This window comes from Apteryx rowi, unplaced genomic scaffold, assembly GCF_003343035.1.
Source record: "Apteryx rowi isolate R43461 unplaced genomic scaffold, aptRow1 scaffold_943, whole genome shotgun sequence".
Classification (NCBI taxonomy): domain Eukaryota; kingdom Metazoa; phylum Chordata; class Aves; order Apterygiformes; family Apterygidae; genus Apteryx; species Apteryx rowi.
In genome coordinates this window covers 148,537-164,504 of record NW_020451253.1, presented here as the reverse complement: position 1 = coordinate 164,504, position 15,968 = coordinate 148,537, and positions in this window count along the sequence as shown.

The following is a 15,968-nucleotide window of genomic DNA, read 5'->3' as shown; positions in this document are numbered from 1 at the left end:
GACTCCATTCCTTTTCAGAGCAAAATGAAACAGATTAACTTAAATCACTGCTATCTCATATAGGGACATAAGTTATCTTTGGGTGCAACAGCAAGGCTGACAAGGAACTGAACCGAAAGTACAGAGACATCCTATAAAGCAGCTGCATCCTACCTCCATTTATGGGGCTTATTGCTCATTTCTGGCCATGCCTAAACACTACCCTTGCTTTTTCTTTGCAGTAGTTAGGGAGATACTGGAGGGCATTGTTTTTCCTTCTAATTGTTATTACACTTGGCAGTGTGAAAGGAACTCTCCTCTGAGTACAAAAATGCTGTTTCCAGAGCTTAGCCTAAACACTGGGTGCGTGGACTAGCATCGGTCCTGTGTTAACATGAATTACACGTTGCTTTGAAAACTTTGTGAGCTGACTTTTCTGAAGTGCAGTACTGTGTATAGGAAAGACAGATGCGATGCATACTTGGCCCAAAGATTTTCAAAGAGAAAGAAAGCCAGACTGTACTTATGAAAATATTTGGTTATTTTAGAAAGATAGGGAAATAAAAATACTCAGAGAGCTGCTCTGCCCTGTGCTGCTCATCAGGAGCAGCAGTTAAGCAGTCAGGAGTATGCAGGCACTGAGGTGGTATTAGGAGGTGTAAGATAATAAAGTGAAGGGCCCGAGCATGCCGTGACAGCTTACATGAGAGTCTCCAGTGCTTGCTAGACTCCAAGGCCTGCTAGAAAAAAATAGAACATGGAAAGTGTGGAACATGGAAAGAAGAAAAAGAACATGGAAAGAACATGGAAAGTTCTTCTCCAAAGAACCTGGAAAGTGTGACCTGCATCTAAGGAAAATAGAAATTACCCTTCTTTCCTTCTCTGGCTCTTCCCATTTCCATGATGTTGCTGCAGCTCTCAAGTATTATTATTAGGGGAGTTTGCTGAAAAGAAAATTTCCAGCACATGTTTTTGATGCTGATTTGACTGTCAATAGCATGTTTTAAATCATTTCATTTTGCATAATTCAGGTKAAAAAAACCCCACAATTTAAATTTTCTTCAAAGTGGCTGTTATCTAGTAATTTACCTAATCTAGGAACATAGTTAGGGATTTTCTCAGATTCTTTTTTAATTCCTTCTGTAAAACAAACCCAGAGGGGGGTGCTGGCCTTCTCTTCAATTAGTTAAGCTGCCGCGCCTGGCCTCAGCGCAGATGTCAGGAGTCTTGCGTACTGCTTTAGTCACTTCAGTGGAAGCAGCCTCAGAATAAAATGAGAAATCATACAAGTTTGCCCTCCCCAAACAGGTATTTTTCTGCCTTGTCTGTCTATGTGAGCCAGTTATTCACAATCCCAGCGCTTCAGACAGTTTTTACTTTAACTTCTTTTGAGCCTTTGCTAGCACTCACTATTCCACAAAGCTCCTGAGCTACGTTTCTGCCCTCATTATCAATATAGCTGGATAACCAAATTTACCCGTTCTGCAAATGTGCTGTTCTCATTGACTTCCATGCTAGAAAAGGGCTGCCATGCTATGCAAAGCGATATTATTGAATGGGCTACCCTAAGCTTTAGAACACTCCTTTGTCAGTTTGCATCCTCCTCTTACATTTCCAGTTATAACTTTAGATGCACTATGTGGTTGTCATATGTTCTTTTTTTTTTTTTTGCATCACCAAACTTCTGCCAAATATAAACTTGATATTCTGAGGCAACTAGGGTATGGGATTACAACATTAGCATGTTTCTGCTGATAATAACTTTTTTTTTTTTTAACCCTTCAGCCATTTTTTAATGATGCAACAGAGACACAAAGGTGTCCAAGACAGCTTCTTAGGGCCGCCAGGAAGGTTAAGAGGCTGGTTCTGCTTGGCCGGGCAGTGCTGGCTGCCTCTGGCCCCGCTCGTGGCCAGCGGAGGCAGGCGACAGAGAGCGCAGAAAGCGTCGGCCAAGGCGCCTGCTGCATGAGGCCAGGGTAGGGGCTCAGGGGGCAGGAGAGGAGGTTTTGCGGTTGGGAGCAGGTTGTATGCAGGGCAAAGTCTCAAGCACTGCCTTGGGAGGCAAGGGCGAGCTGAGCTTCCTGAGATGCAAGATGCAGAGCAAGCAGGACGCAGGCTTTTAGGGTACTGAGCTTTGCTGCTTCCTCTTTGCAGGGAGAAAATCCTGTTGCGACATGGCTCATGTTCTGTAAAATAGCTTAGGAGCAAGTCACCTAAGGAGAACCATCATGGCTGAGCTACCATCACTGTCTAAAGTCAGATGTCCAGTCTGTCATGGGAATCCTTCCTGATCAAAGCAAGAGCTGACCCTTTCTTTGAACAAGCACAGTCAATACAGCATCGATGGGGGACACTAAGGGACCGAGGCTCCAAGTCAGCTTCTCTGACTTTGCTGGAGACATACCCGTAAGCACTCCAACTGCTGCAATCCTCACAGACTGTCGGCCTTTACCAAACAACCCAAAGACACCATGTAAACCAGCGACGTCCAGCAGTCTGGATCCCAAGGGCATGCAGCTGACCGCAGTGGCGCTGTTCGTATGAATAAATATTACACCTGTGAGGTGGAAAAATGGGATTGAAGTTTTAAAGACAACAACATCGCCTGAGCTCCTAAGTGAACAAATTTAGTGCAGGCTCTATTACTGTTAAATGGCAAAATTACAGTTGTAACAATATGGAAATGGAAATGTAATTGTGTATTCATTAAAATCCATATAAATTTTGAGCACTCAAATTAAACACAATTGACTACTGCTTGACACCTGAAACATTAGCATAATATTCATGCCATATGGTTGGCATTTTCTGTTTCTTATATCTGTCACTCTTCATTCTTGTCAGCTGCTCGGGAGAACTTGCCAGATAGATAATATTTGCACCATTGCCAAAAATTTCTAACAGCTGGTGTGGTACTGGTTAAACACTCTGTCGCGTTTCAAAGTTTAGTGCTCCCATCTATGCATTAGCAAGCTGGTTCTTGGAGCAGATGTTTAGCTTTGTTTTTAAATTAACCTCAGTCTGCTTTTGTGTCGGTTGTCTGTTTTTTACGATCCATCATGCTGCTGCTTTCTGTGAGATAAATGAGCGCAACAATGTCCTGACTCTGAGAGTCTTAAACTACTTAAACGAGCATTACAAACTCCTTGTGAGAGAAGAGCTCTGTGCCGTCTGCTTTGGTACTTGGACTTGGGTGGGCTTGTGTTGCTAAGTCACAGAGAACAAGCCAGATCCCTTTTGGCCAAGGCTGCCGGCTCTTCAAGTCTCCTTTTCCATCTGATCCTCCTTGCAGCACCTAAATGCACATCTGCCCCCCGCGCTACAGCCACTGGAGTGCCTCTGGGGTCCAGCAGTGGGCACAGAGGCACCCACGCTCCAGGTCAGCCCCCCAAGCCGGGACGGGGGCTTGCAGGAAACACATGCATGTGCCGCACGGCAATGGTGGAGCGCGGCTCCTCCCGCAGCCGGGCCGCAGGCGGCAGGACCGCGGTGGCTCGCCAGGCTTGCAGCTGCCGTGCAGCCCCCGGGGCTCTTGACCCACCTCCGTCCAGCAGCCTTTGAGGCCGTTGGCAGAGGCGCGAGAGACACCTTACTGGCTCTGCAAATATCCTTTAAAACAGCGCTAGTGACTAAACTGGGGATTCTCTAATGTCCCCTTTATGGAAATCAATGTGGATTCAGAAGAGGTTGAAAGTTATGTACGTAGGTGATTTACATATTAAGATTTATGATGAGCAAGGCATATGCACACCAATGAATTAAACAAACAGGCAATTTCATAAACAATCTGATTTTATGGATAACACATGCAGTTCCCTTGAGGCTGTGAGTTTAAAAGGCTGATTTATGCCTTTGGAAAGAGGACTCCTTGCGTTTGCATTTATGCTCTTCTGTTGGTAGAGACAAGGAGTTATCTTCTCTTTTGCTCCTACAGTTTCCCTGCCAAGTGGAGTCACTAGCCAGTTAAATCAAACAGCTRAATCTTGAGTCCTTAGATGCTGCGATGGAGGGCATTTACTGAGAAGCTGCTAAAATATCCTTCAGTCCCAGGTGGCTTTATTGGGACAAAGATGGGGAGAGAGGAGTGCTGAAGAGAGGACAGCTCTGCCTCTTCAAAAAGGGCTAATTTGATCCTGCGAGGCTGCTTTTCTTAACATAGACAAGCTTCCCATCTAGTGGGAGACAAGAAACAGAGACAGACAGAGCAGAAGCAAATATATGGGTCGTCATGCTGTAGGCAGTGGTCTTAGCACACCATCACCAAAGGCAGGTTATACACTCTCCTTTACCATGTGGGATGCGTAAATTCAGATATTCAGATATTCATATAGTGGCTTGTGCCTCTCGGTTTCCTCTTTTTTGCACATGCAGACACACTCAGATGAAAGAAGTGCAGGCATTAGAATTGTGGGTTGCATGTATCAGAAAATAGATTTGCATGCTTTTTATTTTTTGCAGACATTCCCTTCCCTGTACTGCATCCCTGGAAATTATCCATCCTGGATAATGGATGGAATTAGATTAGAAACAAGACAAGATGCAATTACTCACTGAAGAAGAATCAGATAAACTGGTGAAATGGAGACTGCAGCTGAACCTGCAATCATCTGGCTTGTGTGTGTGTGCGGAGGAGTCGCAAAGGATTTTATCCTTGGCATTGGCTATAATAGGCTAAACATATTTTCTGTTTATTAAAATATAGCTTTTTACCCCCATTAAAAATCATTACTGAGTCATTACAATCTCTCATATAATGGCTGGTATCACTTATTTCCAGTAAGGTGTTTTCCGTGTGAAACCCTTAGCCGAAAAACTGGGATTAAAACAAAAATAAGCTTCATCTTTGCTGAGAAAAAAGCCTTAGGCCAGAGAACTGCACCAGGATCCTCTTCAGTGCCCTGAGATTCAGCACAGGTACAAATATCAGCCAATTCATTTCTTAGCCCCTTTGCTCCTAAGGAAGTTTTCCCTCACTGCCAGGGTTTGCAAGCTTTTTCCAGAAGTATGCAAGCAAGCATCACTAGCTTTTGCCATGCATCAGTACAGCTTTTTTCACAGAACACTTGTGATGTAAAGATATTTTTACCTGCATTTTACAATGCAGGGAAGGGGAAGAGAAATGGAAATGAGGTGCCATATTTGCAAAAGTATTGGTGTGCTTAAAGCTACAAATGGGCRTATGTAGATCATACTGTCTACATAAATGAGTCATGTTCTTGATTTGCAATAGGAATTAATTTATTTAGGTACGTGGAACATTCCCTTACATGCTCGTCTGGTTTTTTAGGCATTTCGACACTGTTCAAAGTCTGACCATCAGATTAGCTTAAGGTCACACAAGAAGTATAATACAGCTGAGGACACAAGCACTGTTGGGAGGTGTATTGCATTGCATTTCCGTGTTTATTTGTGAATGCTCTCATTGACGTGGCTAGGTTTTGGATTCCACAAGTAAGGAGGGAAAGTGGGAAATTTGTGCTAATCAATGTTGCTACCTAATTTTTTTTTTGGGGGGGGCACTGTAGAATCCTTGGACTATTTTGATTTCAATACTTGATTTTAAACAGTAACAGAGACTAAAATTTCTGCACATCCCTCCCCCCCACCCCGCCCCAAACCTTAGATGTTGGTTAACAAACTATGATGTTCTGCTGCAAAAAGAAAAAATACAAAAAATGACATAAGTGGATGTTCCTGGAGGCAAAATGTAGTACAGTGCAGCTCATTACTCAGTAATGTAGCACACATACATGTGATTGTAATCCATCACTTTTACCACCACCTCGAACAGGATTATAGCCAACCTGTAGGGTCAGACAGGTACCTGTAATCCTTGGCAGCAAGCTCCTTTCAGCTCGGGCCATCGCAAATCTGTCATTTGTGGTGTTCCATTTATGTTCTTTAGTTTATGAATGTGAATTATTTGATGGAGATAGTCTGAGTGCAAAGGTAACCAGGCAATGCTTTTGAACAAGTGCCAGCCAGCAGGTCAGGAAATCAGCATTTTGCACTTCTTGCTGTTGATAGGCTTAGTTATGGGACTTTTTTAAGTCTCTTGCCTATTGATATGAGATACATTAACATGAAGTTTCCACACTGAGCCCCTGCCCTGTATGTTCTCTGTACATGTGCTTAAAGCATTTGAGTCATCCCATTCACTTCAGCGAGCTAATCAGGTCCCTAACCAGGAATGTGTAATGTTTACAGGATTGGATTTTAATACTTAATATGGGTATAAAGGAAAGGCAATGATAAGCATGGTGGTTGTGACATGAAGTTATTAATTGTTTCTTCTTCTATGTGCTACTCAGGCCATTGAAGCCATGTGGATAAACCCTGCTGTCAGCGTGGGCCATTAGAGGTCTGAGATAGGATGTCATGTTATACTCTGCATGGAAAAGCGCACAATAGGTATTGTCAGTACAGTTGCTAAAGGGGAGGGCAGAGAAACGAAAAGACTGTTTTTATTCCTCTGTTTTTCTGCTTTTATTTCTTTCTCCCTCTGTTATACCGCAATAGCGCACCTGTGCTTTCCGCTGACATGGAAATCAGCAGATGTAGCCCAGTCCTTCATGCACTTGCAAAGAGTGCACTGCACTGATGCTTTTTGGAGTCAAACTTTTTTTCTGCTGGAGTCTTCTAAGGGCAGAAATTTTGGGGAGGTTGAAAGACTGACAGACTTTATCAAAGATTTTGCAGATTTCTAAATGCTTAATTTCTCAGCTCCTTTTCAAGCTGGTATAGTTCTGCCAGCTTTGTAATGTCATTAGAAGCAACTTAAAATAAGCTCAGTCCAAGCAATGAAGATGACTCACTGTTCAAAAATACATTTTTGTTTTGCTTGTATTTAAGAAATATTTTGCTGAATTTTAGTATAGAAAAATACTGTTGTCTATTTAAATTTCTTAAGTAACTTTTAAGGGTTTCAGTGGGCTGACACTTCTTGGCCTTGCATTAATCTTGGGATTGTTTCACAAGCGATGCAGGGAACACCCACTGATAACAATGTCAAACATTCAATGTATTTACTGAACGTTTCTACTTGCTTGATCATTAAGGCATGCTTTTACTATGAGGTCACCAGCGTTGTGTAAGTGTAGAACTTATGGGGTGATTTGAACTATAGGGGAGTCCTGACATGTTTTTGGCAAATACCGTCAGATATCATGGACTGATGCCACTCAGGATTTTAGCTTTGGGATATAATCAGGTTCTAGCATGAATGTGCTGCATTAGAATTCAAATGCACTGATTGCACAGAAGATGGGAAAAAGGTTATTTAAACAGTCTGTACATACATTGTAGGAATCTTTTAACAGAACATGTTTTCTTGTCTGTTAAAAAAGATGATTTAATCATAAAGCCTTTTCTTTTAGCAAACAGAAATGAAAATGCTATTTTAGAAAATCAGAGGAAGAAAGCTTAATATAAATATAGCATACAACTGTACCCCTGTCCTTTCGAATCCTACATTTAAGCTGGAGAGAGCAGCAAAGACAAAGGTTAAGAAAGTGGAAATGAGACCAATTCACCAGCAGAATGTGGTGTTATGGAGTCCAGACTTCCTAAACTATATTTCTGGATTTGCCACGGACTTGCTAGGTAATCTTGGAAAGCTTATTCAAGGTCTGTTTAAAACTCATTTAAATCACTGAAAATATTCCATTTGATTTTGGCAATAATTATTTTGGCTGCCTTTATTTACCACTTTTCTTACCTGCTAGTACTCTTGTGGAAATAACCTAAGACTTGGAGTCCCTGAATGAAACCAAACAGGAAAAGGATTTGGATCTATGTAATTGCTGGCTTTATCACATACCTACTGCTTGACCTTGAGTTTTCTGACTCTGTTTTTCCTCCAAGCTCTTGTTTTGCATGTTGAAATTGCAAGGTTCTTTCAGACAGGGTCCATTTCTCACCAGAGATCTGTGGAGTCTGTGAGCTGTGGTCCTATTGTAAGACAAACAACCGATGGTGACTACCAATCATGTCTCGGTTGCAACAGTTATCTCTGTGTTTGTCTAAAAGATATAAATAAGGCCAGTTCTGGTACTGAAGAAGGATGACACAAACAAAATGCATGTGTTAGTACTTTGCAAAGACGTTAACCATTTGACATTAGTCCCGTTAATTTGACTCTGTTTGATTACCTGAACTTTTTCCCTTAACATTTTAAAAATCAAATGTAGTTAACCGGTTGCCAAATGTAAGAGAACACAGGTAAATCAGCAGCATTTCAGTGTGGATTCTGGAAGGAAATATGTCTACAGGTATTGACTTACTTACACTGTATTTCTTCCTCTCGCCTATAGTGTAAGGGAAGGAGAAAGAATAAAAAACACAGAAAGAAATAAGATAAAAGATAGAAGAAAAGAGTGATTCTAGAAGTTTGAGGATATACTTGTCTTATAAAGACTAAGCAAGACTAGCTGATCCGTGGAAGATTCTTTCATAAAGGAGGCATGATTGATACATGCAATATTGGATTTGATATATATTTTCTAGGGAGCACTAGCAGAATATGCACTTGAGGACTTTAAGAAATATTCCTTCTGTTGATATGTAACATTCACGGAGCTCTACAGTTTTTAGAAATGTGCTGTCTAGTGCAAGAAGTCCATCTGTTATGGGAAAGACCTTTGAACAACACGTTTCAGAACTTTGTGACCCACTCCCTGAAAGCTTTTGAGTATTGCTTTTAAAAATAACTTTGTTTTATAGACCCATTTACATAGGATAAATGGGCAAATACTGTGATTTGTCTTTCTACCTTTATTTTTTATTTAAAGTTTTATATTCCTATTGGGCTTAAGCCTATCCTATCACACAGAAAAGAGTATTGCCATTTTCAATGAAAAACAAAAATCAAGGTCTTCTGCCAAATAGCACAAAAATTATTTTGTTTTTTTTAGGTAGACATCACTCTCCAGGTATCAGAAAGAGCTAGATATTAGAGAAATGGGTGTACTAATGTAGTAAAGCTGACACTATCAAGTATTGTTTATGATAAATGTCATTTATGAGTTGTCACACAGCTATTATTAAGAAACTATTCAGAACAACCCCGTACATCATTGTAACTGTCACTGGGCTCACTGCAATCACTGAACAACCAGACATCATTAAACACAACATTTCTTCTGCTTTCAGGTCAAGCTACACTTACAGTTTATTTATTTGATGTATTGTTTGCATTTAGGCATCCAAAGGAATTGTTTTACACTGAATACAGAGACGTAGACTCCAGGCCAAGGGGAGCTGGGGTGGGAGCCAAGCAGCCACGAGGACTCCCTCTGCCACCCCCTGCCCTCCTGGGCCACGACCCAACTCCTTCTGCCTTTGCTTCAGCATCATACGCATGCTCAGGCGTCTCCAGCTACACACCAGTTAGCGCAAATTGCAGTTACTCCGTGGGCTTCACCACAGCCATAGCTATTACAGCAGCCAAGGGTCTGAATCACCTGGTATTAAAGTACACAAACATAAATGAAAGTAGCACTAAATACAGGATTTGAATACATGCTGCTTGCATCCATGCTAACATCTTTAGGACATGTTCTGCTTTCAAACTGTTTGGCCTTGATCCTCTAATCTTTCCATGGGCTAAACTTCCATTGACTTTAACCTGCCCAGCCCTATCCTTTCAAGCCAGCCTCCCCCAGTTACTGCACCATGTGCAGCCCTGCTGGACCTCTAAATCTTTCAAGAGGTTTGTAATTTGGTGCATTCCCTAAGGAAGATTTGGAATGAGTCCAGGGAACAAGACTAATTTAGGCAATGGGAGAATATGTCTTCTGAAGAAATGGCTCCAAGACCTTAACATGTTGGGCCGTGAAAAAGAAGCAGGTGAGATGGGATTTAATTATATTGTACAAATACCTAAGGGGACAAACAAAGAACTAGGCCTGAATCTGTAGTGAAAAGGTAAAATATGAGGTCATGGGCTGAAATTAAAGTGTGTTTCCCTCAGCAGAAGGCTAATCTGTATATGCAGTAGTTTGGCAAACAAGGTGATGGAAGCTAGTAGTATGTACAGTAATCTATTTATTACTATTTCAGGGTGAATAGGTTGCCCTACTGGTGGTTCTTTTCAGTCACAAATGATTCTTTTTCTGTGTTATTGAGTGTTTCATTCTATCATGCAATTTTAGGGGGTTCTTTCAATGGCAAGATTCCTGGGGTGAAAAATGGAGAAAATCTAAGGGCTCACTATGAGAAATATGTAACTATTTTTTTTCATGAAATGCTTTGAAAGTTCAGGTATATAGTATTGTAGATCTTGCAAAATGGCACGACTCCTTCTAAGGTGTGGTGCTGTAGAAGAACATAGCAAATACTGCAGAAGGTTGACAGAAACTATTTCAGATTAAAGCTATTTTGAAAAGGTAGAAAAAGCCTGGAAAACACAGGATTCTGTAACACAGAAAACTAATATAATACTGACATAAGTGGACATTCTCCATCATTCACTCTTTTCATGTATGTATAGTAGAGGGAAAATAAAAGAACTAATTTGGAAGCTGATTAGAGCACGTGAAGTGTGAACTTAGACTGCCTTAAAAACAAATTGTATTCCCTCCACTAATTTGCAATGGTTTGGTTTTAAGTCTTTGAATAAGTTTGTGCAAGGGGAAGCACAACTGCAGCTGGTATTTCTAACCAGCTGACTTCTGATTCCTGAAAAATGTCTGGACACATGGAGGCAACTGGGACATTTGGCTGTCCCTTTGCAAGCTGAGTAGTCACTTCTTTCTTTTCACCCATTTCCAGTCACTTCATGACTTACTAATGAAAAAGTTGCTCCAAGAAAAGGTTAATGAGAACTTTAAGTTGAATTTATTGAGCATCAATAAAAAGGCTATTATTTTAGACAGTCTACATTCATGTTTCCTAAACAATGCTCAGAGCTGATTTATTTACTCCACCAGAAGTGCAAGAAAATAGTGAGTAAGGCAGCAATTGTCTCTGCCAGCACTCTGTGTACGTTCTGTGGATTTTTTTTTTTAAATGGGAAACATCCTATGAACATGTTTGATTAGGCTAATCATGAGTCTATAGCACRTGTAGGTTAACTGGGGAGGGGGCACAGCTAGAACTGCAACTTCCTCCAGAGATCCCCACCGAAGTCCTGGGGCTGCAATTGCTTCTCATGGCACGTAAGAGCGCTATACTGGTGCCCTCGAGCAATGGTGATGCTCCTCGCTGACCCAGACACTCCCAGGAGACCACTCCAGAGCTCTCCTGTTGGAAAGTGTGGTTTTGGCATGGATAGACCCAGGGAGACTCATCTGGGCAGCACAAATACCTATCACAGTGGTCATCCTGTGCTCCCTCTGCCCTCAGTGGAGAGAGGAAAACTCTTCTAATACCAGTCCATTTTGGTGCAAACATCAAAAATGGGTCACATGGATTGCACCTAACAGGGCCTCTTCTTAATTATAGAGCAAATCTTAATTATAGAGTAAGTCTGGGGTGACTAGACACTCTCCTGGGGTCCTTTCACAAGTTAAGTTTGCACCTCTATGAAAGGTACATTGCAACTGCCAGAATTTTAGGCACCCAAACTCAACAGGTTTGTCTTCTCCTGGGCTTTCCTTTCCACATATATCCTCAGGCAGCTTCAGTAAGTAACACTGAGGCTGTCTTTATAGGTACTTTATGCTTCTTACACTTCCCGTACAATCAGGGCATACTGGTGATGAAGTGGACTGAATCCACAAGCTTCTTTTTTTTTTCATCTGTGTATCTTTAGGCCAGTATCTATGACAGAGAAAATGATCTTTAAAATGAGCATTATAATACTTCTTTATCTATTTTTCCCATTTATGTGAATTCTCTAGACTAGAGACTCTTTTCTTATGGGTTTGGACTAATGCAGATTAGAAACCATAGTTTATATCTTGTAAGAAATTTTAACATTTTAAAATATATTTTACTCCAGATCAGGATGGAAACAGCATTGTTAATTTTCTCAGAACAAGAAATCCTGATATAATTCACATTAAAAACTGTTTTTAATGTTTTCAAATTTTTTTATTATTTCATAAAATGCATTTTATCAATACTAGTAAAAGGCTGCTGTACATTCTAAAATAAAATAAAAATTCCTAATTCTAAAATAAAATCAAAATTAGAGTAATTGGTCAATTTTCATGTCATACCACAACATGTCAGAGTAGTGGTACATAAAAATAAATTTTCTTTCAGCACTTGTAAATTTTTCCTGCTTCAAAATGTTTTTTTTCTGGGGAATCTCATCTTTCCTCAGCTGGGTCCTCTAGCTACTAACAAAACAAATACTTTTTATTTTGTTTTGTAGCTCGGATTGATTAATTCCCCAAGCACAACAGTCAATAAAATTAATAATGCAGCAGTGGCATTTTTTAGAACAGGTTCAGAATACTGCTGTGCAGTGCTTTATTAGATGATATATCTATACAGTGTAGTTATATTAATCAACTTTAACAAAATACAACTAGATGGCCCAGCTGTAAACACACCATACCAGGGTTGCGTGAGTCTGAACAGAAGCCAATACCTCAGCAGCCTGTTTTGTTCTGATTTGGTCAGATTTGGAGCAAATCATCGACTGGGTTTAATCCGTTGTTGTTGCCATTTGGTGTGATATAATCTGAAGAAGTGACTTAAATAACTACATTAAATAGGAGCAGAGAAGCTAATAGAGGAAAATCATATCTCTAATCAACAGAATTCTAATGGAAGAAATTCTGGACTCAGTTATTAGAGCAAACAGTTCCCTTTGCCTATATAGCTTATTTCATTCAGGAAATTGGCTTAAATTATGCTAGCAAAAGAAGTTTGTTGAAGACTTTTTTGCCAAAATACACTGCATCTCTCTGAAGGGCAGTTTTCCAGGACTCTGCTATTTTTTTAAGGGTAAACATGGTGACAGACTGAGAATTGCTCCATGAAATGCTCTGGGGCAAAAAATCAGTCCTGGTGTAATGTGTCTCTAGCAACACGCTAGTTAAGATGAAGTGTAAAATGCACAGGCTTTTGTCATTAAATTTGATGTCAAATTTAATTCCAGAAGTTTCTGTAGTTAGTTCTAAACTGCAAAATGTTCTAGAAACCATAGACACATATGTATTTTCTCATTTCCTACATGACCTTTCCCTCATCTTTTTAGTACTTCATGGAACCTCAGAAAAAGAGGAGCACATGGCCTTGCATAGACGATATATTAAAATTATTGTCAATTTTGTCAAAATTATTGTCATTTGAATCAATGTGTTTTAACTAGTTTCTGGCTGAGAATAAATGGCTCATTAATCTTTAAAACATCAGACTGAAAATACACTTAGAAGAAAGAATGACACTAAACACACAACAGAAAACTGTAGGATTGCATTAATCTATCAGCACTTTAAAAATACGTACTTTAGATGTCTGAAGTAGTTCGGATGAGCAAGACATCTCAAAACTTCCATAAGTCCAACTTTTATAAAGAAAGTGTAAGACCAACCATTGGCTGACTGCTTTTCCAGCAAGATCACTGAAAATATTCTGACCTATATTTTTAATTATCCTCTGCTTTTTGATACCACCTGAATTTAAGGTGGCAAAAAACCCACAACATCCTAATGTCTTTTTAGTAATGACGCAAGATCCAGAACATTTTAGTATATTTTAAAAGATGTTCTGTTAAGTGTGTGGCCCATCAGTATTTCTACAGACTTTAGCCAGCCTCATGAGCCTCAGGAGATGGCTGGCCAGTATTTTGGTTTATACATGCTAATCATGATCTCTCCTTCTGTATGGCTGCCTGTGGTATCCATAGTTATTTGTGTTCTGTCATGTTCAGAGGTTCCTGTGTATTTAGTGCATTTAGCACAGGAAAGAACTGATTCTTTATATGGTGCCTTGGCCCTGCCACAATATAAATAGCTTTTTTTTTTCACATTGGCGCAACTCCTTTGACATCAAAGGAGGAGTCACAGAGAGAAGCAGTGAAGAAGGAGAGATCTCATCCCTTTAAAATCACATTTTTTGAAGTATGTTTTCCTGTGAGACATTATCCAGAGAAGCAAGAATTATATTTTGAGAATTCTGGTGATATTTTTCAATCTCCATTCATCTAGTATTAAACACATTTTGGATCTTTTTTTCGTTATACATTGACATAACATCAAAAAAAAAAACCCTGCCTTAGGCCACATTTTCTAAACCACAGGTGCAACTGCAGATATGATGTTTTGAGTAAATTGACAGAAGGAGCTGTAAGAGTGGTTTAGATGATTCATGTTATTCCTCTGGGCAGAGTCCCAAGTCTACTCTGAGTTAGCTTTAGTGCTCCCTTATCAGGAGGCACAGCATTGTCAGAAAACAGCATTTTGGAGCTAAAGCAACTATTCTCTTGTAATAATCCTCTGGCACTGACAAATTTTTAGCTCCCTTTAATACGGAAACTCCTTATGCATGCCAGCTAAATCCAAAGTGCTGCTCCTGAGTCATTTTTACATCATATCATCTTCATTTCTGGAGCTTTATTTTAAGAAGATTTTTTACTTTTCCTCGTTATCTCACTACATTTTAGCTGCTAGCACTTAGGTGCAATTTCAGTGATTTTACCAGGTTGTGGAGAAATATGCTTCCAGTATTTTACTCTCACTTCTTCAGCCTTTTTCTGCAGTTTCTTCCTTGTCCAGTTGCCGTATCTTTTTATTGTGCTTTTGTCAGCACTGTCCGATTAGCTCAGCTTCTATGTGTTCTCTGTTTTGATCCCCTGGTTTACCCACACTGCCATGTGTTGGCTTGTGTCCTGGCCCAAGGCTAAAAATGGACCCGCTAGCTTGCCTGGTGTGGAAACTCAGACCTGACTAGCGAAACAACTTGAGCTACTGCCAGCAGCAACCGGCACTCAGGCTCACTCACAGTACTTTAAAAGTGTGGGAGCTGGGGGCGTTGCATCCGCCTCCACATCCTCCTGCCCCATCCGCTGGCACCACCCTCCCAGCTGCCTGCCCTGAGCATTAATGGCATTTACAGCAAGGGGCTCCAAGGGCGCAAGAAGATCATCTCTTCTGGGATAATGCTCTGGTGGCAGCAGCAGCAGAAGAGGCTTCTTAGTGCTTACACGAAGCATCTGCCCAGGGGTTGCAACATTTGCTTTCTTGGCCCTCAGCCTGAAACCACTGCTGCTACTTTTTAGGAAAGTCCAACAATCACTAGGCTACAGCGTCGTCTGACATGACATGGTTCTCCTGCTGGCGCCAAACACTGCAGAAAGGAAGATGAGATTCACAGGGCAAGCAAGATGGTACTGGGATCCTTAGCCTGGTGAGCGAGGAAACCTCCCTGGGAAGGCAGAGTCCCAGGCCCTGCTCCTTGCTCCTATTTATTTATGCATTTTATTTGTCAGAACAGACACAGTGAGACTCAAAAGTCTGTGTAAGCTGGGCTGAGTTATGGCTTCGCATGTATCTACAGAGCATGAGTTCATCCATTCTCTGATCAGYGCGCGGTTAAGAGCACTGAGGTGTCAGTGCCCCTGGGGTAACATGTATCTCAGAGCATTCACCCCAAACCTGCAGCATTTCCTGCTCTCTGGAGGAGTGTGCCTTCATTTCCATCCACGTGCGCCTTCCCCCTAGGCCCTCTCTCGCTGTAGTAGACAATTCTACTCCTCAAGTTCTTTCCTTTAACATTTATTCTCACTTTACTTGTCAAGACAGGGGCACAAAAGGCCTAATGCCAGTTGTGCTGTTTGTGTATGATAGGCTTACAAATGCAAGCTTGATGCACATCCAGAGTCAGTACCCAAAGCAGACAGAAGCTTGAAGCGAGACAGCTTGGCTTGCTGAAAGGTCCTGCTGCCTGGGCTGCCCACAGCCGGTCTGCAAGCACCCTGCGAGGGGCGTTTTGAGAGCTGACGGGAGGTCATGGACCGCGCAGTGGGGCAGCTGTCTCATGCCAGCCCAATCACGGCTACGAGGACAGTCACGTCCATGTCTACAAGGTATCATTCA